The sequence below is a fragment of the Giraffa tippelskirchi genome, chromosome 4 (genome assembly GCF_054371585.1).
Source record: "Giraffa tippelskirchi isolate mGirTip1 chromosome 4, T2T-mGirTip1v1.2.pri, whole genome shotgun sequence".
NCBI lineage: Eukaryota > Metazoa > Chordata > Mammalia > Artiodactyla > Giraffidae > Giraffa > Giraffa tippelskirchi.
The window spans coordinates 14,765,056-14,789,972 of NC_137278.1; the positions used below are offsets into that span (position 1 = coordinate 14,765,056).

The following is a 24,917-nucleotide window of genomic DNA, read 5'->3' on the forward strand; positions in this document are numbered from 1 at the left end:
AATAAATTTGGAGTAGCTAATGAAGTTTTAGACAAAATAGATATCATAACAAGAAAGATTACAGGGATAAAGAAATGGTCAGTTCTCAAGAAAACACTTTAGTCCTTAGAATGTATGCACCCAAGAACAAAGAATCAAAATATGGGGGGCAAAAACTGAGATCTGCAAGAAAAAAAATGGGCAAATTCCCTAAGGAAATTGGAGACTTCTATCCTCTTTTTTTCTGTAATTGATACAAGCAGTAGGCAGAAAATCCATAAGGATTTAGTTGAACTAAACCGCATCATTAATCAGCTTGATCTAATTGACAGATACAGAACATTTTCATCCAAGAACAGCAGAATACACAATCTGCTCAAGCTCTGTGGAATATTCACCAAAACAGACCAATCCAGGGCTATAAAGCACACTTTAACACAGTTAAAAGAATAGGAATCATAAAGAGTAAGAGCTCTCTGGAATTAAGCTGGAAGTCAATAACAGAAAGATAACTGGAAATCCCAAATACCAGGAAATCAAACAAAGCACTTCTACAGTAACATTTGGGTCAAATAAGTCTCAAGAGAATTTTTTTAAAAAAATTAGAGATAAATGGCAATAAGGATCATTTATAAAAATTTGTCAGATGTCTGAACTTTCAGTTTTCTGGCTACAAAATGAGTGTGATACTGTAATCATATCTGTTCCAAAGCGTTGTTGGGAAGATTAATGAGATGATGCATGTAGTTGGCGCTCAGTGAAGTTCTCTATAACTATTATAAATATAACAGTATTGATAAATAATCTGTGCTGAATGGGATCCTGGAACAGAAAAAGGATGATTTGGTAAAAACTAAGGAACTCTGAATACAATATGGACTATGTTAATAATGCTTTATCAGTATATTTACATTAATGATAACAAAGGTAGCAAAGTAATGTAAAATATTAATACAGGGGAAACTTTTTGTGATTATATGGGAATTTTGTACTATCATCCCAATTTTTCTGTAAATCTAATATTCTCCAAAAAAAATAAAGCCTAATTAAAAATTAATGACAAAAAATCATATTGGAATATTTCTTTCCAGCAAATGTATCTCGTTTATTCCAGCTATATCTTAGTTTTTTCTTTTAAATTTCTATATTTATTCCATGGAGCTATTGTTGTTTAGTCACTAAGTCATGTCCAACTCTTTTTGACCCCAGGGACTGCAGCATACCAGGCTTCCCTATCCTTCACTATCTCCTGAAGTTTGCTCAAATTCATGTCCACTGAGTCGGTGATGTCATCCAACCATCTCATCTTCTGTTGCCCCCTTCTCCTCCTGTCCTCAATCTTTCCCAGCATCAGGGTCTTTTCTAAAGACTTGGCTCTTCTCATCAGGTGACCTAAGTATTGGAATTCAGCTTCAGCATCAGTATTTTCAATGAATATTCAGGTTTGATTTCCTTTAAGATTGACTGGCTTGATCTCCTTGCAGTCGAAGGGCCTCTTAAAGAGTCTTCAACATTGCAGTTTGAAAGCATCAATTCTTCAGTGCTGTCTTCTTTATGGTAGAGCTGTTGGGAGGATTAAAATTTCACAGTGCAGTTCTGGCATGGAGAAGATGGCTGATAATTATTCCTATGCTTCCATAACTAAAACTACTCTAGTAGTAGTTTTAGACTGGCTCCCAGGGCCATAGGGGGAAAAAATTCATGAATTATGCTGAAATACAGATATTGAACAAAATGGTATTTAAAGCATGGCCATCTATCATATTAATTTGATTTTTATATTCATTTTTTTCAGGTAACAAATTTGCCACAATTCAAAACATTTTAAAGAATATATATTAACAATTTCCTTGGAAGCACTGGCAAGATTGTAAACCACTAGAGGTGGCAGCAGAATGTATCATTAATAAAATATCTTCAGGAATCAGGGAGATTTGGATTCAAATCAAAATATACTGTTTATCATTTTTTGCTTTTTAATAAGTTACTTGAACTCTCTAAACCTCAGTTTTATCAACTGAAAACAAAGATGATATTTAATTAAATGAAATAATGCTTAATAGATATTTAACAGCCCTTGGTATATGATAAAGTGATGATGTATCATTATTATTATACAAGTTTATGGATCCTAAATTTACCATTAGTATTTTAGAATTACAAACACCTAAAATAATTATTCATAGCATTCTATATTATAATGTAGGAAATAAGTGGATTTTCAAAATTTATACAGCTAGATAATAATTGTGGAACTAGGCCTGGAGTACCAGATCTCTTTTCTTCCAGACAAATGATGTCTCCATTAAAAAAAATTTTTTAATGTTCTGCAGTATTGGGTAGAATAAGAATAGACTGCATTTTTTTCATATCTTCATTTATTTTTTGATATGAAGACTCAGGAAACAATTTTGGCTCAATTATGGTTTCTCTCTGAGATAAACTTTGGAATTACTTTCCTACAATCCAACTTCTATACATTCACAGGAATTGAGTGTAACCGGAAAAGAAAAGCAGTTCATCCCACCCCTCAGAGCAAGTTCTAACACTCCCATGCCCTTGACTGCTAATCAAGGAGGCTTCTTGCTGTATTTTTAACTTAGAAATATTGACTCTAATTTATCTCCCCTAACAAATACTAATAGATCAGTGTGTGAATAAATTGCTTCAACATTCTCCCATACCTGCCTGTCTCTGGTTACCCAATTTTACTATTTTTTATTCAAATTTCTTGAAGTATTTTTTAGCAAACCATAAGCGATCTTGATATTAAGCAATTGAATAGAGGCTTTTGGGGTAAAGAAATACACTGCTAGGTGGTTCCACATGGTTACTTCTTTTAAAACAAGAGTTGCTAACACTTCATCACATGAGATGTTACACACTTTGTATTCTAATGTGTGGGAGGAAACAGAAATGCGTCTTCCCTAACCATGATGCTTGGACCTATCTTCTCTAAGTATTTTCATTTGGGATTCAAGTTGTCATAGTTCATAGACACACATGCAAGGAAAGAACTGTCTTACTACCTCGAAATCTCTCTCCTCCTCAGGGAAGGTCCTCCACCACTGACTCAGCTGTCTAATTGACTGAGCATCAGTTGTCCAAGCACTGCTGGCTAAAAATTATTTTTACAGTGTATGTAAACTTGGAAATTCAAATCAAAACGAGAGAGAGAGAGAGAGAAGGAGGAGAAGGAAGATAATGTCTTCCAGATGACAGCTTTCTGGATGGGATCTGAACCCTGCAGCAAGAGAAAATTTTCATTAACATTCAGATTACATGTCATTTTGATTCACACTCCCTAAGCAAGCTAATTTGGTCGGCAGCCAACCTTCTCGCCGTGTGATGACAACACAACAGGCTTTACCGCCTCCCTTTCATTGCTAATGACGTCTTGAATGACAGCCATGGTCTCAGAGCTCTGCAAGACACCTCACCCTGCCTCTGCCTGCGAGATCAGAGCTGCTGCTGCCCTGGGCTCCAGCAGTGCTGTCCTGGCAAGAACGGTCTGTGGCACCAGGGACACAGTGGCCACTGTCACCCCCATGCACGCACATAACCACACACACACACAGGTGCCCCTGACGCTCACCTCTCACACACTGCGTGTTCTCAGAACAGTACCACCAGAACAAAGTCAATTGCACTGGTAATTGGATGCCCTCTGAGGACCTCTGCCCTTCCACCCAGGGCAGCAGTGATTAACCCTTCACCTCACCATGACTGCACCCAAGCAATGGCTTCTTTCTTGTACTCTATGCCGTTCTAGTCTGTGCTCATATGTCACCAACATTTGTTTGCTTGCTTGTTTAATTTTCATTCACCCTGTTTTTAAAAACCTTTTGTTCAGTACAGATGTATTTTTTTCAGAAATCAAGAAGTTTTGTTTTCTTGTCTGTCTTCAGATTTCAGCTCAGCGAACCGCAGCCCTCTGGTTCCAATGTCCTGCTGGGTTATGAACCATGAGAAAGAGAGTGAGCTTTATTTCCTGTCTGGAGAGGATTCCATCGATGTAGGTTGGGGACAGGACCATACCCCCAGATGTCAGATGGGTGATAGCAGATGTCTGGTTTCCAGGAATCCCTTTCGGTGTCCTGGAGTGTGGAGGCATGCTTGTGATGGAGCCGCCATTCAGCACCTGTTTGTGAGTGACTGATGAACGAATGTGCACATGTCATAATGAATTTTGTTTTGTCATTTCCACCTGAGATGTATCAGGATAATTTTCAAGTTCAGAATCCTGCCTTTTGTGTGTATCTTATCCCTCCTCAGAGTCTTCAGCACTCTGTTTTTACGACAGGAGTCTTGTCGTCATGGAAGCAAAGGTCAACTGGGGTTCTAACTGAGGCGCTGGTTCTCTCACACCTATGGTGTGTCCCAGTTTGCACTTTCATTAGTTCATTCATTTATTTGTTTAACAGGCGGTTACTGAGTGTCCACGACTGCAGGTCCCAGTGCTGGGCTCCTGGGCTAAAAGCTAAGTATAGATGAGCAGATAGATCCCCTGGTGGCTGGGATCTTGAATCTAATAAAAGATACAGAAAAGTTTATTGTTGTTTAAAGATGACAGGAAAGAGGAAATTCTCAGTTGAAACAAACAGGTGGGTGACAAAGTGGACAAGATGCTCCCTTTAACAGAAAGCCCTTTGTGGGAGCCTCTGCCTCCTTGAATTTGTGGACCATTTGCTCCTCTGAAATTCAAGGTTCTGCATAGATGAGACTATCTATGAATACATAATTTACAAGGAAAGATGGGTGAATATTTTTTTTTCTAGAAATCAGTGGTCATCTGTGACCTAGTAGAAGAAATTAAATGTGCATGTAAAGATAGAAAACAAAATATATTAAGGGGTCGTCATAGCTCCAGCTTTGAGGAAGTTCAGTAAAGACACATTTCATTTAAATATCCTTCACAGTTCTCACCATGAAGATGTAGTAATTAATTACTTTTCTCACTTTTTGAATGTACATGTAGGAGGCATTTAAGGTTTGAGAGGAGAGGATAATAGCTCTCTCATTAGAAATGCCTTCTTTTTTGGCTTATTTGAAAATATGGAAAGATGAATCAATTTAGAATTAAAATAATTAAAATCAATACAGATGCACCATTTATTGGGTTGCTTAAATTTTCATCCTCTCTGAAGCTTTCTATTCACATCTGTAAAATGATAATCATTATAAGCCCTATTTATGTTTTTAGAATTAAATGAGATGATTTATGCACTCCATGTAAGTAATTAAACTCTAAACATAAGTCAGTGTTTGTCTTCAAGTCACACAATAGTCCTGTTGTTTCCAGCTAAAGAAAAGATGCATTACAACAAAGAACTCTGGCTTCTCTTTGTGCTTTATTACACTTTCCTCAAGGTGAAGTTTTTAGTAAATAATGCCTATAATGTTTTAAAATCAGATTTGAAAGTATGGGAAGACTGGTGAATGCAAATAAGACTGAATATTATTGGTACTAGAGTTTTTAATTCATTATAGCTTTGAATAGCACAGGGATATAAGGGAAGGATTGTGAATCTTTGTATTTTCCAAATGTATCCATAGTTGACAAGAGTTTAAAACAAGCAGGGTGATTAACTTGCAAGATAAAAAAATTTCTTTCAGTTCAGGGCCACAGAGTTTTCAGTGGCCTAGTTCATATATGATAATTTTAGTTAAAACAGTGTTCCATAGGACTATTCCTGTGGAAGGTTGGCCTTCTTGCTTTTGCTGGTTTTTTCTAAGACTTTTCTCCCGTGTCTACTGGTAGTGTTCTTCTGAGACACCATTTTCAAATGTAACTAAGGACATTTAACCATCAGACCTAGGGCTTTCCTCACTTTAAGTGTTCATTTCAATAGTTCTTTGGAAGCGTCGTTGCTATGGACACACAGCCTGGAAGCAGAAGAAGAAAATTGAGGCACCTGTGAAAAGAAACACAAAGTATCTATGATATTGACAGTTATTCAGAAAAAGAGGTGAAATATATTCTCTGTGGTTCCAAAGAGTCTGTGCTGTTGGGGAAAAGTTTGTTTGTTTGATTTTTAATATAAGGATCTGCTTTAGAAAATTTAGAGTTTTCTGAAATGGAAATGATAGACTGCCTACCTTTTGTAGTAGTAGGTTACAAAGTGAAATAATTCTTTCAGAGTAGACAAGTTCTTGTCAACAAAGTTTAGGTCTGTCTTTGTATATGTGCTGGGCTGAATGAATCATGAACTGGAATCAAGATTACCAGCAAAAGTATCAACAACCTCAGCTATACAGATGATACCACTCTTATGGCAGAAAGTGAAGAGGAACTAAAGAGCCTCTTCACTCGAGTAGAACTTGAAATATTCTTACTTTGGATTGAACATTAGGGTCACCTGGGATGCATGTTACAAAAGGATGCTGTGCCATGTTCAGCTGTGTCCGGCTCTTTGTGACCCTGTGGATGTAGCCCGCCGGGCTCCTCTCCATGGGATTCTCCAGGCAAGAATCCTGGAGTGGATTGCCATTTCCTCCTCCGGGGGATCTTCCAGACCCAGGGAATGAATCCTTGTCTCCTGAGCCTCCTGCTTTGGCAGGTGGATTCTTTACCACTGCACCACCTGGGAAGCCCCAACTACAAGATGCCTGGACCCCAAAGGTAGAGATGCAGTTTTCACTGCTCTGGAGTGAGGTCTCACCATGGTTCTTTCTAAGCCAGGATTACAAAAACTCCCTGATTGTTCTAACATGCACCCAGAATTCAGAAATACTTATGCTAGTTGATTTCCAGAAGTATTACTCATTGGACGAATCTGGTACTTTCTATAGGTACTCGTGCTGATCAAAGTTAAAGCAACTCAGTGTAGCTGGGCTGGCTGCATGGCCAGCAGGCCTGATACCAAGCACTGGGAGCAGATTGGTAGAGATTAAACAGAGGGTTGATCCATGCCTTGTTCATTACTGCTTTATTTAAGAGACAGGCATCGGGCGAGTCTTCTGGTCTTTGCCTCAAATAGAGACAGGCACTGACAGCTCCAGCCCGCCCATCCTCCCCGGGAAGACGGTCTTCATGGCACACGGCCAGCAGCACCATGCCAGCGACGGAGACAGAGGAAAGGTTATGATACACATCCTCCGATCTGGTACATTGAAAGATTGCAGAGCCCAGGGTGTATTAAAACCACCCTATTCCCAGAGCCTGTTAGCAGTGACTGGAAAACATCATTCTCAACACAGTGGGGAGAATCCCGTCACTTTGCAGTGGAGGCAGGACGGGAATTCTGACAGCTCAGTGGCAGTGTGTGTGCCTGTTACGACTGCCCTTCTCTGTGACCACACTCCCCAGATTTTATGACACCAGGTCTTGGCATAGTCGTCACCCTCTCTGAACATTTGCCTCTGCTGAGAATTAGGCATTTAATTTTCTGGGTCCTTATTGTGGCTTTTGGATGTACATTTTCATTAAGCTATTTCTGTGCACATAGAATTTTGACATAATAAGAGCACCAGCGTAGACAGGTGTGGCCACTGGCAGATCATTTCAAATCCATCTCTTCCATACTGTGGCTTAATTTAAAGGCTGGATTACTTGAAAATGCATTTATTAAGTCTGACCTACTTTTTAAATATTTAATATTCCATTTTGGTTTCCTTGTAACAGAAGAAGCTTCAAGGTCTTCATGTTCTTGGCAATTTTTAAAGCACTGATATTGATTCAGCTAATAAGAAACTGTACAGACTCATTGTCCCCTGGACCACTTTCAAGATGTGTATTTAAAGCAATTAGCCATTCACAAGATCTTCCGGGTACCTGGATGTCCCAAAGGGCTGCTCTACATTTGTTCTTGATAAAAAAATTATCCTCTTTTATTTTCTTCAAATATGAGACTGTGTATTGGCAATAAGATCCCGAATCCACAACAGGAAAAATATCCACCATCTTCACAGAGAAAAACATGCTTATAGCTTATTAAGGCTTATTCCTCTGATCAAAACATTCTGATTTAAGGAATGATAGAGGTAGACAAAAATAGATATCAATTATTGAGAATGGCGAAGGAACAAAATAGGGAGAAAATAAAAAATAAGTGCAACTCAAACTTGTGATATTTAAGCAATAGTTGTATATGCAAACTGCTTAGTTCATTGTAAAAATAAGATAGCATACTTATATCAAAAAACTCAATAAAAGAAAATAAAAAATAAAGATGCATTTAGGTGGAGAAATGTAAGAGGGGAGGGTCACTCACAGCTATGGGTAAACTCAAAACACAGAAACACTGCACATAAAATCATGTCCTAAATGGAGTACAAGTTCCCCAGTAGTCAAAGCAAAGATAAGCCATGGTGATTACTTGAATTAAATCTCCATATGATTGGAGCAAACAGGTCACTCAGAGTGATACTCCCTTAAGCCAAAGAGGAGCTCCCCAATCTATCTGTTCTAGGGACCCAAGTAACCTAGAAAGGGTGGCAGAGAACACAATGGGCCAGACATGGGGGGAGCCCCCAGTTTTGGGGCTCAGGTTCTTGGAGGATTTCTACCTTCCCTCCTGAAGACCTGGATGTGGACTAAACTTGAGTGGGTCAGGCAGGGGGCCTAGTCAGGGGACTACCTTGCCTTCGAGACCAGAGCAGAATAGCGGAGGGCAGGCTGGGGAGACATGGGCATACCCTCCTCCCCAGGAGGGGCTGAGGAGAGTGGCAGTTTGCATGGCGAACCCCCCACTTCCTCTTCGCTCCCCTTCACTTTCTGGCTGCCCCTCTCCCAGTCTCTTCACACCCACTCCGGGCCTGTCCCAGTCCCCTCTTCTGTATCAGGTTTATTGGTTGTACATATAAATTATACTTTCCTTTCAAAAAAAAAGAAGTGAAGTCCTTTTTGATCCTGGTCTCATGGAGAGTTTCTCTATCAGAGTCACTTGAAAGGAATACTTGAGGTCTAGATGACAGCACCCAACAAATTAGCAATAATAAATGTGATAGAGGATTTCATAGAACTGAAAAAAAAAAGTTATCAAATTATGTTCATACTTAGATTCGGGAGTAGAAATGCAGTAGATGATGCTCAGTCTCTCCACGTGATCCCATTTACGACTGTCTTAAAAGCAACAGATCTCAAAACTGCGAGGAGGTGGTGGTGGCGGAGGTGAGCAGGTTGCTGAATTAGAACCAAGAAGAAGTGCTTCGTGTCAAACAGGCTGGTAGGGACATGCTTTACAAGAGCAAAGGACTTGGCTTTCATCTCCTGCGGAGTTCAAAAACATGACTACTGGAAAAACCATAAAAATTATTTGTCTAATAAATGGAATGTCTAGAGACCACAGAGTATATTGGATAATAAGACCTCTTTTTAAAGAGAAAACCGAGCCTGCAAAAATTTCAGGAAGGCCACTTGATATCAAGTTAGTCTGAAATTTTTTTCTGAAAAGAGGTTATAACAAAATCCTAAATATAAACCAGGGTTAAATTTTTTATTTATCTTTCAATATCCCAATCCAAAACCACTACCTCCTCAAAGCCATCCTGAACCTATTCTGGTTTTATACTATGAATCCTAAAGAATTTTCTTCTTGTTTTATTGCCTCTGTTATCCAAGAGCTTCATGGGAGCAAAGACCTCCCCTTTGTATTAATATTTCATGTCCCATTTTGTGCATATTAAGTAATCATCAAACCTCTACTGAATAAATATGTCCAAGATGATTTATTACAGAATACTAAATACCAGCAGGTGTGATGGAAGATCTATTAGGATACAGATATTGTAGTAGACCACAGATCAAAGCAATTTAGAGACCATGCATTAAGGACTTCATATGTTTACCTGGGAACCCCTTTTGGTTTTTATTTCTGCCGCTCATTCTGACCCCAATGTGTCCTAATTCCAGTACAAGAGAACACACCCAACTGCCTAATAACATGCATCACAAACCCCAAGACAGCTGATCAAATTAAAAGTGTAGGTGCCTCATAATTCACTTTTTATTTACTGGAAATTTAGCTTACCCCTGTTATAATATTACATATGATTAATTATGCCATAAAATTTGTATGTCCGTGCTTATGTTTGCTCCTGTAAGTGGAGCCATGCCTATTTTCTGTATTCTACAGAGAGCTCAACACGACTCATTGAATTTCCATTTGCATGATATTTACATATATTTGCAGTTCCATACAATCTTATTAATTTTACATAAGAAATGCACCAAATTCTAAAGATAATGAAGTCTAATCTTACGAGTTGCCCCCAAGATTGGCACTATTGGAAGAAACTGGGTAATGTAAGAAATTGGCAAAAAGTATAAGATGTGTTTTAAAATATTGAAAATAACTCACTGTTGCATCAAGAGTTCTATTTGCAAAACATTTCCGTATATTTCATCTCCTTTGAACTACATTTGAAATTTTTAGATAAATAGGTCAGAGGTGACACCAATCTAACCAAAAGAAACTTCGTCCTGGAAGTTCAAGGTTATGTTCAAGGTCAAGGAATAGGTTCCTGGGACAATGACAGCTTGAACTCTGGAACCAAATCTCCAAAGCTGAGGTATCTTCCACCTGGTTCTGGATTTGGGTCCACATGGAAGATGAAGAGGTTGGAAGAGACCTATTCTACAGACCAGCAAGTGTAGAATCCATGCTTCTTCCTCCTCCATTTGAGGCTCTCACTCCGTCCTTCCCTCTGAACCCTAATGCACAGCTTGTCCCCATGAATTGATTCTGCTAAAGCTAAACAAAAAATTCAAGGAGGTCTCTCTGGAACTTGTGCTTTTAAGAGGAGGTTCTTTCAGTTAAGAGAGCCTTTTTCTTAGAGAGATGGTGCTGATATTGCAGGATTTTCAGACAGGTTGCTTTTTGACAACAGAAAGGCCAGTCCTGACTTTGATCATTAAATTGCTGAAAGGATAAAACAGAAAGACAGCTGTGTGTGATGAACTCTAAGTTCTTAAGAAGATGAAAATGAGTTATAAAGGGAGATTTGGGGGTATCTTCAGGGGTAGCAGTGAACTCTTTAGATAAACAGCTGAATCACTGAAGCATTTAATGATCAGCCCTGCAATAATTGCCTATCTCCTATCCACAGATACTTTGCTCAGTAGACTGCACTGTCCCTAATTCATTCAGTTAATCCATAAAGTAGTTATCACTAACTTCCTAAGTGAACAATCCAATGCTTAAAAGGATTATATAACCTGCCCGAAGTCTCATAGCTAACAGATAGCTGCCTCAAGGTTCAGACGGTGGTCTCTCAAAATTTTCAACCACTTTATTAATGCCATTCTTCAGATTGTTGACAAAGATACATTTGAATAATTAGAAAACTAGAAGGACATATTCAAGCCTGGCCTTGTATCCTGCATTTCACAGGAGAAGGTCATGTCCTGATGGCATGCTCCAGACTGGAGAGCTGGTTGGTGGCCGCATCTAGATGAGAACCGAGTCTCAGTTTTCCACACAAGGATTATTTTCAATTGTTTGTTGCTTTGCCCCAAAGTATCTGGCTTCCATTCTTTTTCCTCAAGCCGATTCTCTGTACATGTGCCCCGTTTAATTGAGTCTCTGTGATGATTCCTCCTGCCTGGATCCCAGTAACTGATATGAGTCAGCACAAACCTACCGCAACCTGTAGGGTGACTAGCAGCAGCAGAGGACTGACAATGAGTAAGGGAGACATTAGTTCACTGAGAATGTAAGATTTTGCCTTTCAGATTATGCTAGATGTCCATACACTTGTACCATTGGATTTTGAGTTAGAAAAATTTGTTTTCCAGTCTCAGCATGAGTGTATGTAAGTGGCATGTCCTGGGTTCTGACATATATACCTTCTGAGACTCAGATTTTATATACAAACAGTTGAAATAATTAAAACCTGCCTCACAGAGTTGTTGGAAGTGAGCACAACTATAAATATAATAAGGATAAGATGTATAAATCATACATGTATGCATAATAAATGACATTTCCAATGTTTTTTTTTTTAACTTGTTTGTTTTATGTAAATACCTCTAAAGCCATTCACATTGGTGTGTTGAGTACCTGGTGAAAACTGAGACATTAACTAAATATTGTGGTTTAAGTCAGTGTCAAGTAGTTTTCCAATAAAGCTCAGGAATTAATTGTGTACTCATGATGTGAGTCTTAAAGAATAGTTGCTGCTCCCTGTAAGCCTCTTCAGCATCCACCACGAGTAGTCAATTCTTTAGTAGTTATCCATCTAACTTTTCTTTCCTTTTTATCCCCCTTGTTCTTCAGTGAATATAAATGTAGTCAATTTTGTAATATCAATAACCTCAGATATGCAGATGACACCATACTTATGGCAGAAAGTGAAGAAGAACTGAAGAGCCTCTTGATGAAACTGAAAGAGGAGAGTGAAAAAGTTGACTTAAAACTCAACATTCCGAAAACTAAGATCATGGCATCTGGTCTCATCACTTCATGGCAAATAGATGGGGAAACAATGGAAATAGTGACAGACTATTTTTTTGGAGCTCCAAAATCACTGCAGATAGTGACTGTAGCCATGAAATTAAAAGATGCTTACTCCTTGGAAGAAAAGTTATGACCAACCTAGACAGCATGTTAAAAATCAGAGACATTACTTTGCCAACAAAGACCCATCTAGTCAAGGCTATGGTTTTTCCAGTAGTCATGTATGGATGTGAGAGTTGGACTATAAAGAAAGCTGAGCACCAAAGAATTGATGCTTTTGAACTGTGGTATTGGAAGAGACTCTTGAGAGTCCCTTGGACTGCAAGGAGATCCAACCAATCCATCCTAAAGGAAATCAGTCCTAAATATTCATTGGGAGGGCTGATGCTTAAGCTGAAACTCCAATCCTTTGGCCCCCTGATGCGAAGAGCTGACTCATTTGAAAAGACCCTGATGTTGGGAACGATTGAAGGCGGGACCCTGATGTTGGGAACAATTGAAGGCGGGAGGAGAAGGGGACGACAGAAAATGAGGTAGTTGGATGGCATCACTGACTCAATGGACATGAGTTTCTGTAAACTCTGGGAGTTGGTGATGGACAGGGAGGCCTGGAGTGCTGCAGTCCATAGGATTGCAAAGAGTGGACATGACTAAGTGACTGAACTGAACTGAAGGGTAGTTATACAATATTGACTCAGTCATCAACAGAGCATCCTTCCTATCTCACACTTACTATATGATGTGTAAGGTTTCGTGTGTGTGTGTGTGTATGTACGTGTTAGTTGCTCAGTCGTGTCCAACTCTTTTGTGACCCCATGGACTGTAGCCCTCCAGGCTCCTCTGTCCATGGGATTTCCCAGGCAAGAATTCTGGAGTGAGTTGCCATTTCCTCCTCCAAGGGAATCTTCCATATATATATGTCATATATTAATATATTATTACAATTCATATATATATATATATATACACATACACATACATATATATATATATATATATATATATATATACACACACACACATATAAATCCCATGGACAGAGGAGCCTGGCAGGCTACAGTCCTAGGGTCACAAAGAGTTGGACACGACTGAGCAACTGAGCACGCATATGGAGCACACTCATGTATACGAAGCTTACAAACCCCAGTCAAGTCTGTGGGTTTCATGTCCTGTTTCTTCTGCCCTCACCCTCTGCTTCCATGGAAGAGGTGTCTGGCTGACAAATGCACAGATCAGTGGCTTCAGTAGTTCCCAAAGCAACCTTGACCTCTAGTCTCAACACTGCTCAGGGTTATCTCTATTCCACTCGTGCCACAGAATGAGATCAGGGAAAAGCATCAAACAATTGTCTTATTGACAGTGTATTGCGGAGGTTGCTCTTCTGAGCTTTGTATCTCACTGAGCTCCTTGGCAGGCTGTCCCCTGGGGAAGGTCGCCCCCTAATGTTATGGGAAGAAACTAAATACTCTTGCTTTATCTTAGTTGAGAAATGGCATACCCCAATTTGATCTTAAAACCTGCATGTGACCATAAAGAGATATAACACAACTACAGAATATCTTAACGGCATATTCCAGTTAATAATTCAGCTTTAAACATTGTACTATATGCATTAAGAAAGATAAAGTAGCATTTTTATTCATGACTAGCTTTTGTAACTTTGTAGATTTTTACCTGAAATCATATTCAAATTTCATTTTCTATTTATTCCTTGAAAATTCCAACATTCTAAAATTTTTCTTACTTCTGAACTCTTTTGTCCTTAAACATGAGAATATTTCTAAGACTTTCACCATATACTTCCTTGAAAAGATAGTCAATTATACTAAAAAAAGATAAACTCAGTGATTATTATCTAATGCTTAAGCATATACAAACAAGTTCACTGTTTGTTTGTTGCTATTTTAACTGTGGAGCTCTTTAGTTACAAAAGTCTTAGAGGATAGCTTTATCTGTATTAAACTTTTCCAAAAATTATAATTGGGAATTATAGTATTTTGTTAAAATATTTTAATTTGGACTGAAATATTTGATATGTAAGTAGAATATTAATAGAAAATAAAGGATAATCTTAAGGAAGATTGGTGTGTTTGTATAAATATTTATTAGCAACTAAAGGATAAATAAATAGAATGAAAACTCTTAAGAAAAAGTGACCAAAGAATTATTTCAACTTCTGTATAATTTTGTATAAACTTACTTTACTTTAAATTTGAACATACTCTGACAAGTAAAGCAGAACAGCTACTGAACTGGTTTAAATATTCAAGAACTAATAATACTTGGTTTATTAACAAAAACAACTTTCCAAACAAATATGAATTATAATGTTTTGGATATAATTTTTATGGGTGATCAGATTTTTAAAATGTTAATTACAATTAGATCTGTTACCCTACTGCCAAAGAAATGCAAAACAACACTCCAAGAATCTTTTAAAAATATGGTTTGTATGATTTGGGTAGCATGTAGATGAATGCATATTTCATGACAGATATGTGTCTATAAAGCAAATAAAAGAGGAAGTTTCCTAAGGAAATTTCAATTTCTTCCAGTTGATCACAATTTCTAGTTTCTCTTCACCTAAATAAAATCTTAAAAAATTTGAATCATAAGGAGATGAATAATATTTAGTACAGTGAAAATGTAAAATAAACTATTCCTATAGTTTAAATTGAAGTCATACTTATTACAGCAAGAATTAAAGTTCAAAACTCACATTTGAAATTCTGAGTTTTCCAAATGGGGATTGATCATGTGTTATTGTCAGCAGAGGAATGAGTTTAATTGTTTAGTGCTTACATTAGATGTCGAGAAGTTGGAAGGTTTTTTTTAAAAAAGTTGTTTCATTTCTTTGCAAAGATGCTCCAATGAAGTGCAATTTTAACTGTCTATTTCAAATTGTCTATTTGTTTTTTTTTACTCTCTCAGGATCTCTGTATCAAATTGATTATAAGGCAATATTAGATATTAATAGGCCTTCCCTCATAGCTCAGTTGATAAAGAATCTGCCTGCAGTGCAGGAGACCTGGGTTTGATTCCTGGGTTGGGAAGATCCCCTGGAGAAGGAAATGGCAACCCACTCCAGTATTCTGGCCTGGAAAATCCCATGGACAGAGGAGCCTGGCAGGCTATTGTCCATGGGGTCGCAAGAGCTTTAATTCAATTATCAATTATAAGAATAAAGGACCTCCACTACTTAAAGGCTGTAGTTTAAAGTACAGACTTGATTCTTTGCCTCTGATATGTCACTTGGATCTCTGCAACGTGTGTGTGTGTGTGTGTGTGTGTGTGGGTGTGTGGGTGGGTGGGTGGGTGTGTGGGTGGGTGGTGACCTAGACGGGTGGGATAGGGAAGCAGGAGGGAGGTCCAAGAGGAACGGGACATATGTATATACTTGATTCACTTCGTTGTACAGCAGAAACCAACACAACACTGCAGAGAAACTATACCCTAATTTTTAAAAAAGCAAATTTCTTACGTGATGCTCAAATGTAGCCTGTATCCCAAGACACATCCCACTGGAAAATCCATTTTAATATAAGACCCGATTAAACCAGGGTTATTTTATTCAGAGCTTTAACATATTTCTGAAAGAGGATTGTTGTGTTCTGACACTTTTCACGTTGGGTAACAGCATCAGTCGGATGCCTGCTCTTCTTGATACTTCCTTTCGCATTTGAATTCACTCTGTCCATCAGACAGCCTCTCATTAACCCTTCTTCGACGGCTATTGATTACCTATTGGGAAAGCAGAGTTCTCTTAGTTTATGAAAACGGCAACGCCTCCTCTGCTTCCCGGTGGTGGCCGGTAACATGCTTCAGCCAGGTCTCGGCAGGTGAAGCTCAGTCCTAATTGGAGCCGTGTCCCTGGGCAGGTGGAGATGCTGCTGTCAGAAGCAGGAAGAACACAGACAGGTGGTTTCAGAGGCAGCTGTAAAGGACGTGAGTAAGCACATAATAAAGTCACCAGAGACCAGCTGGCTCGCCGCTCCCGATGCTCTTTCTGAAGCTGACCTTTTCCTGGCCGTGTGGGTCTTATCTTAGCCCTGTGATAAATGCGAGCCTGAGTCACAGAATCATGACCTTTGAGCACAGGGCCTGACTTTCAGCAGCTAATTCCCAGCAAGGCAAGAACACGGTGACAGTCGCTTACGATCGTTACTTTCACGTGCAGGCTGTTGGCAGCGGTCTTTCCCAGGAAGCTTCGTTTGGAGGCACGTTGTCATTAAGTCAATCGCCAATGGAACACACCGCAGTTCTGTAATTGCGGTTTCCTTCGGCGCTAATTAAATAAGGAGAATCAGAGCGGAGACTTGGGACGCGCGATAGTGATGTTCTCTGTGTGTCTGAAGCTGCCCTGTCTTCCACCTACTAATTTTAAACAGGGATCACAGCGGAGGCTCAGTTTCCGGTCTCAGTACCTAAGATATCCTTCCTTATTATGACCTAATGAACCAATTTTAAATGCACAGCACGGGCTTTAAGATTCTATTTTCAGAAATGTTGAGGACAGTGCGGTGACGTTAAAATCTGTGTCCTGCATCTTTGTCCTCTGCTCAGAGTTCTTCTGGATGCTGACTCACCTGACTACGTTGTCAGACCATTCTCAACCACTCCTTAACACCCGGTCCTCCAGATTCTTCCAGCAGTTCTCAGGTCTTGCTGGTTTGGTCTTCCCCGATACCTCATGGAAAACTTCCTGTTTCGGGAAAATAAATCTTTTCCTTCTCATCCTGTGCCTTCCTTCTGGTCTCTCCTAAGTTTGTTTGCACACCTCCTCCTGCACAATCCGTTCATGTCTCAAAATTAGTCTATGTCCTGTTTGGCAGCTCCTGGCCTTCCTAGTGGTCAGCTTAGGGGGTTCAGATGCCCACAAGGCCAGCACGGGGGAGTCTCAGTCCTTCCACACAGCTCAGAGAGACAGAGTCCCACCAAGAGATGGAGGGAGAGCCCAGGAATGGTAGTCAAGGGATGGGGACGATGACTGCAGAACTGCTTCTTGGGCCCATTCCCAGGTGCTGTGTGCTGAGTTGCTCAGTCATTTCTATTCTTTGTCGACCCCATAGACTGTATACAACCAGGCTCCTCTGTCCATGGGATGTCCCAGGCAAGAATACTGGAGTGGGTTGCCATTTCCTTCTCCAGGGGATATTCCCAACCCAGGGATTGAACCCAGGTTTCCTGCATTGGCAGGCAGATTCTTTACCACTGAGCCACCTGCAAAGCCCATCCCATTCCTGTTTCCTTGTAATAAAGAGCCTTTTTCAAGCCAGCTTAATTCAACTGGACCGTTGCTATTTGCCAAAAATAAAACAGTCCTAGTTAAATAGCTTCCTGTCAACTGTTTCCTCTGAATTAATGTGTAGCTAATAGTAACATTATCTGTCTCACAGGTTTGCATGTGTTTCTAATAAGATAATATAGAAGTGCATTAAATAAATTTATATATACATATAATATTAAAACTTGGATATGTCTTTATGCACAGAATATCTTTTTTTTCCACTGCAAATGATCTTGGAGACTTTATGTCTCCAGTCTATTTCTTTAAGAAATATAAAAAGACTATAGTGGAGATTTTGTTCACTGAACATCAACCTTTACATGCTTAACTAGATGTGGAGGACAGTAGTTTACTAATAACTTCTCAAGCTAGTTTAGATTTTATGGGGAAAATGGGAAAAAAAATTTAAATATACATAATTATATAGAACTGAATGCATGTATACACTGTTTTATCTTATTTCTGGAAATGGAACATGTTAGTGACTAGATCCATACACTTAGACTTTCTTGAAAAAAAATTAAAAATCACCTTTGAAAGAAAAATATATCCTTTGCCAACTCAATTTTTAATTTTCTTCAGTTTGTTCACTACATTTTGACATATAACTAAGGTTTTATTTGTTCTTAAAAAAGCAAAAGATTTCAATTTAGCAAAATGTTTATTGAAATATTCCCTCTTTGTAAGTCATTGTAAGAGATTATTTGGAGAACAGAATCATAAGTATTTTATAAATCCTTCTCCTGAGAATTTGGAGTCCAGGAGAAGAGGCAATACATTCCCCATCAGCTGCCCTGTGGTGAGTTGCTGTAGTGGTGGTTTAGTTGTTAAGTAGTGTCTGACTCTTTGCTACCCCATGGACTGTATCCCACCAGGCTCCTCTGTCCACAGGATTCTCTAGGCAAGGATACTGGAGTGGGTTGCTATTTCCTTCTCTGAGGGATCTTCCTAACAAAGGGATAGAACCCGGGTCTCCTGCACTGCAGGCAGATTCTTTACTGAGTGAGCTACGAGAAATATGGAAAAATGTAAACACACTGTGATTGGAAAAAACTTAAAACGTATTTAATTCTGCTTGGCACTGAAGAAATCAGGGAAACCTTAACAAAATAATTAACTTTGGAGATATTAGTTTATTTATTTGCACTCTATGTATTATAAATACATTTTGAAAGGACTACTTTTCAGTTGTACTTTGAAGAATAAGTACAATTTCAAAAATATCGTAGGTCAGGAGAAAAGTATTACACACGGAAGAAACATTACATATGATAACACAAATTGCCTAATAGGAAGTTAATAGTTTAATTTTTTTTCTAATTTTTTTTCTTATCATGGTATACACAGAATGAATGAAAATTTGTGGAAGACTAATAAGTAATAAAATTACCGATAACCCACTGTCATGAGATATGTTATATATCTTTCTAATTTATTCTAAATAATATTTATACAAATTCAGATAGTCTACATCTATATCTGTACTGCTTTTTTGATTAATATAAAAGTTACATTACCAAATTGGTACAGTTTTAACGTTTACACAATATACTTTAATATTAATTCATCATGAGTGCATATCTTCATTTTAACATGCAGTTCTTTTACCATTTTTTCCCTAACTTTTCTCTAGTAGTTGCTATAATTTACATTCGTACCAACAGTATATGAAAGTATCTTTTCAGTAACCTTTGCAATTTGAATCACAAATGTGGTGTTTTATTATTGTTTCATGTTTGTTTCTATAACTAGTAAGCAGTTGAGATGATCAATTGTTATTTTACAGGCTTAGTGCTTGTATAACTTAAGGCACATTCTGCTGGATTGTCTCTAAACATGAGTGCCTGTGTGTCATAAACCCTTTTCCTGGGAGCAACTTGTCCCAAAATCGTTCTGAATTTAAAGACACGCATGGCAGTCTCTTCTGTCTTAAATCACTTTCATCCCACAGACTAAGACCTGAAATTTTCATACAGCAAGATACTAGGTAAAGTCTAGGCATAATCTTCAGAAAGAACCCCTAGACAAAATACTAGTCACTTAATGCTCTCATAGTTCAACAAATGTGCCTTGAGGGTCTGAAAGTTGCACGATTGTATGTATGAACCCTTGGTTGGCAAAGGGTCTGAGTTTAGACACTCTGCATAGTTATAGGGTACTTTGTCTTGTGGTGAGATTGAGGTCTTCTGAATCTAACAGACTTGGACATGAAGTCTTCAAAATAAAATTGGACGGTGGACAAATCTCACTAGCAATGCCAGCTACATTCCTGTCACACAGTCGTCTCTGGGGATCCTTGGGAGACTGGTACCAGGACTTTGTGGATACCAAAATCCAGATGCTCTTATATAAAATGGTGATGAATTTGCATATGACCTACACACACTCCCCTGCACATTTATATCATCTCTGAATTACTTATAACCCCGAATAAAATAAAAGTACCAGAGTTGTCAACACTATTTAAATAGTTGCCAGTGCATGACAAATTCAAGCTTTGTTTTTTGAGACTTTCAGGGATTTTTTTAAAAAACATTTTTGATCCCAAGTTGGTTGAATCCACTTGTGGATACAGAGGGCTGACTGTGTTGACTCTGAGTTCTTTGTGAGAGCCCAGAGAGAATTGTGTGCTGTCCGAGTGTGTAGCTCAGCCCTAAGTCTGTCTGGTGTGAGCTTCAGGCTTATAGAAATTAGACCACACACTGCCTGGTGCAGAGAACAGAGTTTAAGAAAGCTGAGTTTCTGCTGGCACAAAAGAATCCTAAAAAGGATTCTTAAAAAGGAGCATTGTATAGACGTCCCTGGTAGCAATGATAACCTCTGTGTAGTGTTTACTGATCAATTTTGTTTTCCAAGTTGACTTCATTCAATCTCAGTTCTAGAGGAAACGTTGGATGTCTTCATGATGCTGATAAACAGTCAGAAAGCCACCTCTGAAAAGAAAGAGATTAAACATAAACAAACACTTTGTAATCTTTTACCAGAGTTGTCATTTATTTCAACTATGTTTCTTTTATTGCCAGGCTGGAGTCAGATCATTTTACATGTGTTCTCTCTCTTTCTCTTTCTAGTTTCAAGAGAAGAGCAAAGAATGCTTTAAAGTAACACATGTGAGTAACATTAATATCATTAATAAAGCAGCCTTGACAAGTCATTTGTGAAACCAAGCATAGTTAACCCTCCATATAGTACTTCACTGTTAGGAGCCAAATGGAACCCCACCTCCTTGGTCTACAGAAGAGCTCACAGATGGAAATGCGATGCCCTGACTTACTTTTTTTCTTTCATCGCAGAGAAGCAGGTGAGGATCAGAAACCACACCCTCTCAGTAAACATGAAGATACAAGCTAATCAAAATCTTCCCATGGTAACATTTCTCTTTAAATGCATGAAGAAGATCTCTCTACTCAAGCAATAATCCTTCTTGATGGGCAAAATCAGACTGGCCCATATGATGAGTGAACCTCACTAGGCAGAATCTCTTCTGAAGAAAATGATAATTCTGTAGTTGTGTTTCTCAAATCATTTTGTTGTGTCAAACACTGAATTGATTAGCACATGGTAATATATGAAAATTAGGGAGGCAAAGTGGATGCCATTTTTGTAAATCTTTATAAAAGTATCAGAGTCTACAGATTCCAGGTTCTGGGGTCTTATTGCTTTGGTTTGTAACAAGCAAGAAATACTGAAGTCTAAATGAAATTCTAGGCTTGAACTAGAGTATCTCTTTCTGTGTCATTTTTATCAGAATCCTCAAAAGTGGTAGGAAATATGGTAGATGGAATCCACACATCAAATCTACCAATAATCCTATTATATATTGTCCTTTCAGGGGTCACACTGTAATGATAGCAAAACTGTAAAAATTTTAAAGCCATTTGATGAAAAGAGCAGGAAGCACATGTCAGTCTACAGGGAAATGCAACTCATGTAAGATGCTTTGCTCATATGCATAGATCGGTAAAACCGCTTTCTCAAGTCTTTCACTTAATCATGAAATGTCACCTAATGGTCATCCAAGACTTAGGGAGAATGTCTCAGAGTAAAAAGGAATAAAAGATAACAAACAGAAAGACTAACAATTTAGAAGCAGTAGAGGCAAAATGAATATTATTCTAAATAGACTATATGGAGAGTTTTGAAGGAAAAAATCAAGAGAGGAACAGAAAGGAACAGCTTTAGACTGAGAACAAGCTGCTACCAATCAAGCGTGTGATGGCCAGGATAAAAATATAACCAGCATTTTGGAAAATAAAGCAAAGAAAAATCTTACAATGTAAAAGGAGACAGGGATGAGACAATGAGAGGAATAACAACAAAATAGAACCAGGAAAGGGTGAGTTATAGTTTGGATTGCATCCTTTGGAAAGTTACACTGAAGCCCTAACCTGGTACCTCGAAATGTGACCTTACTTGGAAATAAAGTTGTCATAGATGTAACTGGTAGACTTCCCACGTGGCTCAGAGGTAAAGAATCTGCCTGCAACGCAAGAGATGTGAGTTTGATCCCTGGGTTGGGAAGATCTCGTGGAGGAGGGAATGGAAACACACTCCTGTATTCTTGCTGGGAAAACCTGATGGGCAGAGGAGCCTGGTGGACTACAGTCCATGGTGCCACAGAGAATCAGCCATGACTGAGCAAAGTGGCTAAGCACTAAATAGAACTATAGTGGGCAGATGGCAGAGGGAGGTATGGGAAAAGCAACCAAGTAAACTCCTGTCTTGTAAGGAAGTAAAGAGAGAATGTCTACAGGTGGAGAATAAAAATCAGAGCAGTGTTATCTAGAGATGGAATGAAAACAGCAGAAAGAAAGAGCTGAAAGAGTTAACATTGGCAATATCTAGAGAGAGGAAAGGAGGGCAGGGCTAGAGAGCAGAGGGAGATTATTTGTTATTACACTTTGGGGCTACTTATTTTTATCATGAACATTGCTTAGATTAAAATATTTATAATAGAATAGGTATTATAAAATATTTGATGCTTTTGTCAATGAACTTCATAAACTAGTTTCTAATAGTAGATGAAATAAATCCACATTAAAATATAAATTCTGATGTCATGCTCAGACTTTTCTCAAAGAAAAGAAGAAGAGTTTTAGATACTAAGAAGTGTCCTCAGCAACTATTCAGCTATCTGCAAATATATGAAGAATCGTGAGCAAAATGGCTTACATTTCAGGCAGAACCAGCTGTCTGACTAGCTCTTGAATTAAAGTTTTCCACTAATCTTGGGAAGAAGACAAGACTATTTTCAGCTTCCCTTGCAGTGGGATGTGGCCATTTGGATGAAAGAATACTGACAGAATTGATGTTGTGTATTTCCACCTGGGTCCATAGTAACCTTCACCTTCTCTCTCACACCCAGAATGGCTGGATGTTAGTACTAGAGGCAAACTTGGAAACTGTGTGTTGAGGTGGCAGAATTTTCTTACCAACTGGAGTCTCCGAATGGATCTGATTAAAAAAGTATTTAAGAAAGCTGATTAAGAAACATGACTAGGAAATTTTTGCAAAAATAGCTTATGAATGGCCATTAAAAATCAGTCCAATCACTAACTTGCACAGAATCATACACCTTAGTGTTCCCAGCTGCACTATTTACAATGACCAAGACATGGAAACAAACTAAATGTCCATCGGCAAATGAATGGACAAAGAAAGTGTGGTACCTATATACAGTGGAATACTACTCAGCCATAAAAAATAATGAAGTAATATCATTTGCAACAACATGGATTGACTTGGAGGGCATGATGCTAAGTGAAATAAGTCAGATAGGGAAAGAGAAATACTATATGATGCCATTTTTATATGAATTTAAAAAAATAATTTAAAAAATGAATGAATGTAACAGAAGCAAAAACTCAACCCAATGGAAGGATCATATGAGGGCACAGTTTTCTGAGTCAAGGCTGAAGGTTTCAGTTTCCACCATTAACTCAAGGGTAAGAGAGTTGAGGACAAGCAAGCAATGTGATCAATCAACCTTGAGGATCACGTCTCAGAAAGAACTTTGATATGTTTACTGCAGCAAGAAGCAGATTGCAAGGAGAGATGGCAGCTGTCTGTTAGTCTTTTCCTAAAGAAACTAGGAGCCTGTGATTCTCTGTCATAGTGTCAAAACAACGTCTGAACACTGAAGTCATGGACTTCCATTCACTTTCAAGGACAGCATCCTACTTGAAATCCACTAGGATAACACCTAAGTCTTCCCAGGTGGCACTAGTGTTAAAGAATCCGGCTGCCAATGCAGGAGATGCAGGTTTGATCCCTGGATCAAGAAGAACCCCTGGAGAAAGGAATGGGTACCCTCTCCAGTATTCTTGCCTGGAGAATCCCACGGACAGAGGAGCCTGGCAGGCTACAGTCCCTGGGGTTGCAGAGTCGGACATTACTGAGCAGGCACGCAGGATAATCCCAGTAAGGATAATGGTCAGGGAAGAATCCCCTGGAGAGGGGTCAGTAGAGAAGCAGAAGGGTCATCATTCTGCTCAAAAAGCAGAATCTACACTTAGTCTAGGATTTCCCCACATCCAGGGCAGGAGTTCCTGCCAGACAATATCATTGCTATAACCCAAATCCTGTTGCTCTTCTTCTATTTTCCAAATTCTAAACTGGTGTTTGCTGCGGCTGCCCCTGTCCTTCTTCAGGGCTGTGTATTGTTTATGTCTGGAGGGGTGCTGACGGGAAGGGGCTGGGGGCTTAGGATGGCATATTCTGTGTCTTGTACCTGCGTGTTCTGTGTTAGCGAGCATGTTTATACTCACCCCAGAGCATTTTAATGCAGAACTTCATTCTAGCCATTCTATTTTACTGAGCAATTATCATGATTTTGATGGACACACTAAAAGAGTACCACTACCCCTGAAGTGTAATGGGAGGAGCAGGGAGCTGTGGAGACTGGAAACACACATTCCAGTCCTGGGTCTGGAAAATGTTCACTAACCTAATCTCCTCATCTCTAGAACTGGGTGAAGGATATATTTCAGAGCTGCAGTGGGTTAGCTAATCAGTAATCAATTTGTCCCCATGCCTGGCCAGCTAAGCACTTACAGGGTGGGCACCTGAGGAAATGAGGGCCTTCTCTGTTGTTGCCGTTGTTTAGTCACTCAGTTGTGTCTGATGTTTGTGGCCCCAGGGACTGCAGCCCGCCAGACTCCTCTGTCCATGGGATTCTCCAGGCAAGAATACCGGAGTGGGATGCCATTTCCTTCTCCAGGGCATCTTGCTGAGCCAGGAATTGAATCCTTGTC

At 39.0% G+C, this 24,917-nt stretch overlaps 1 long non-coding RNA gene across 1 annotated transcript; it reads right to left on the reverse strand.

The window, feature by feature from the left end:
• Positions 1-2,339: 2,339 nt before the first annotated feature.
• LOC145544439 (uncharacterized) lies at positions 2,340-4,269 on the reverse strand. Its single transcript, XR_014081421.1, has 3 exons — positions 4,018-4,269; positions 3,701-3,930; positions 2,340-3,223 (listed from the first exon to the last, which is right to left on the reverse strand). It is a non-coding gene; the product is annotated as an uncharacterized LOC145544439 (long non-coding RNA).
• Positions 4,270-24,917: the final 20,648 nt, after the last annotated feature.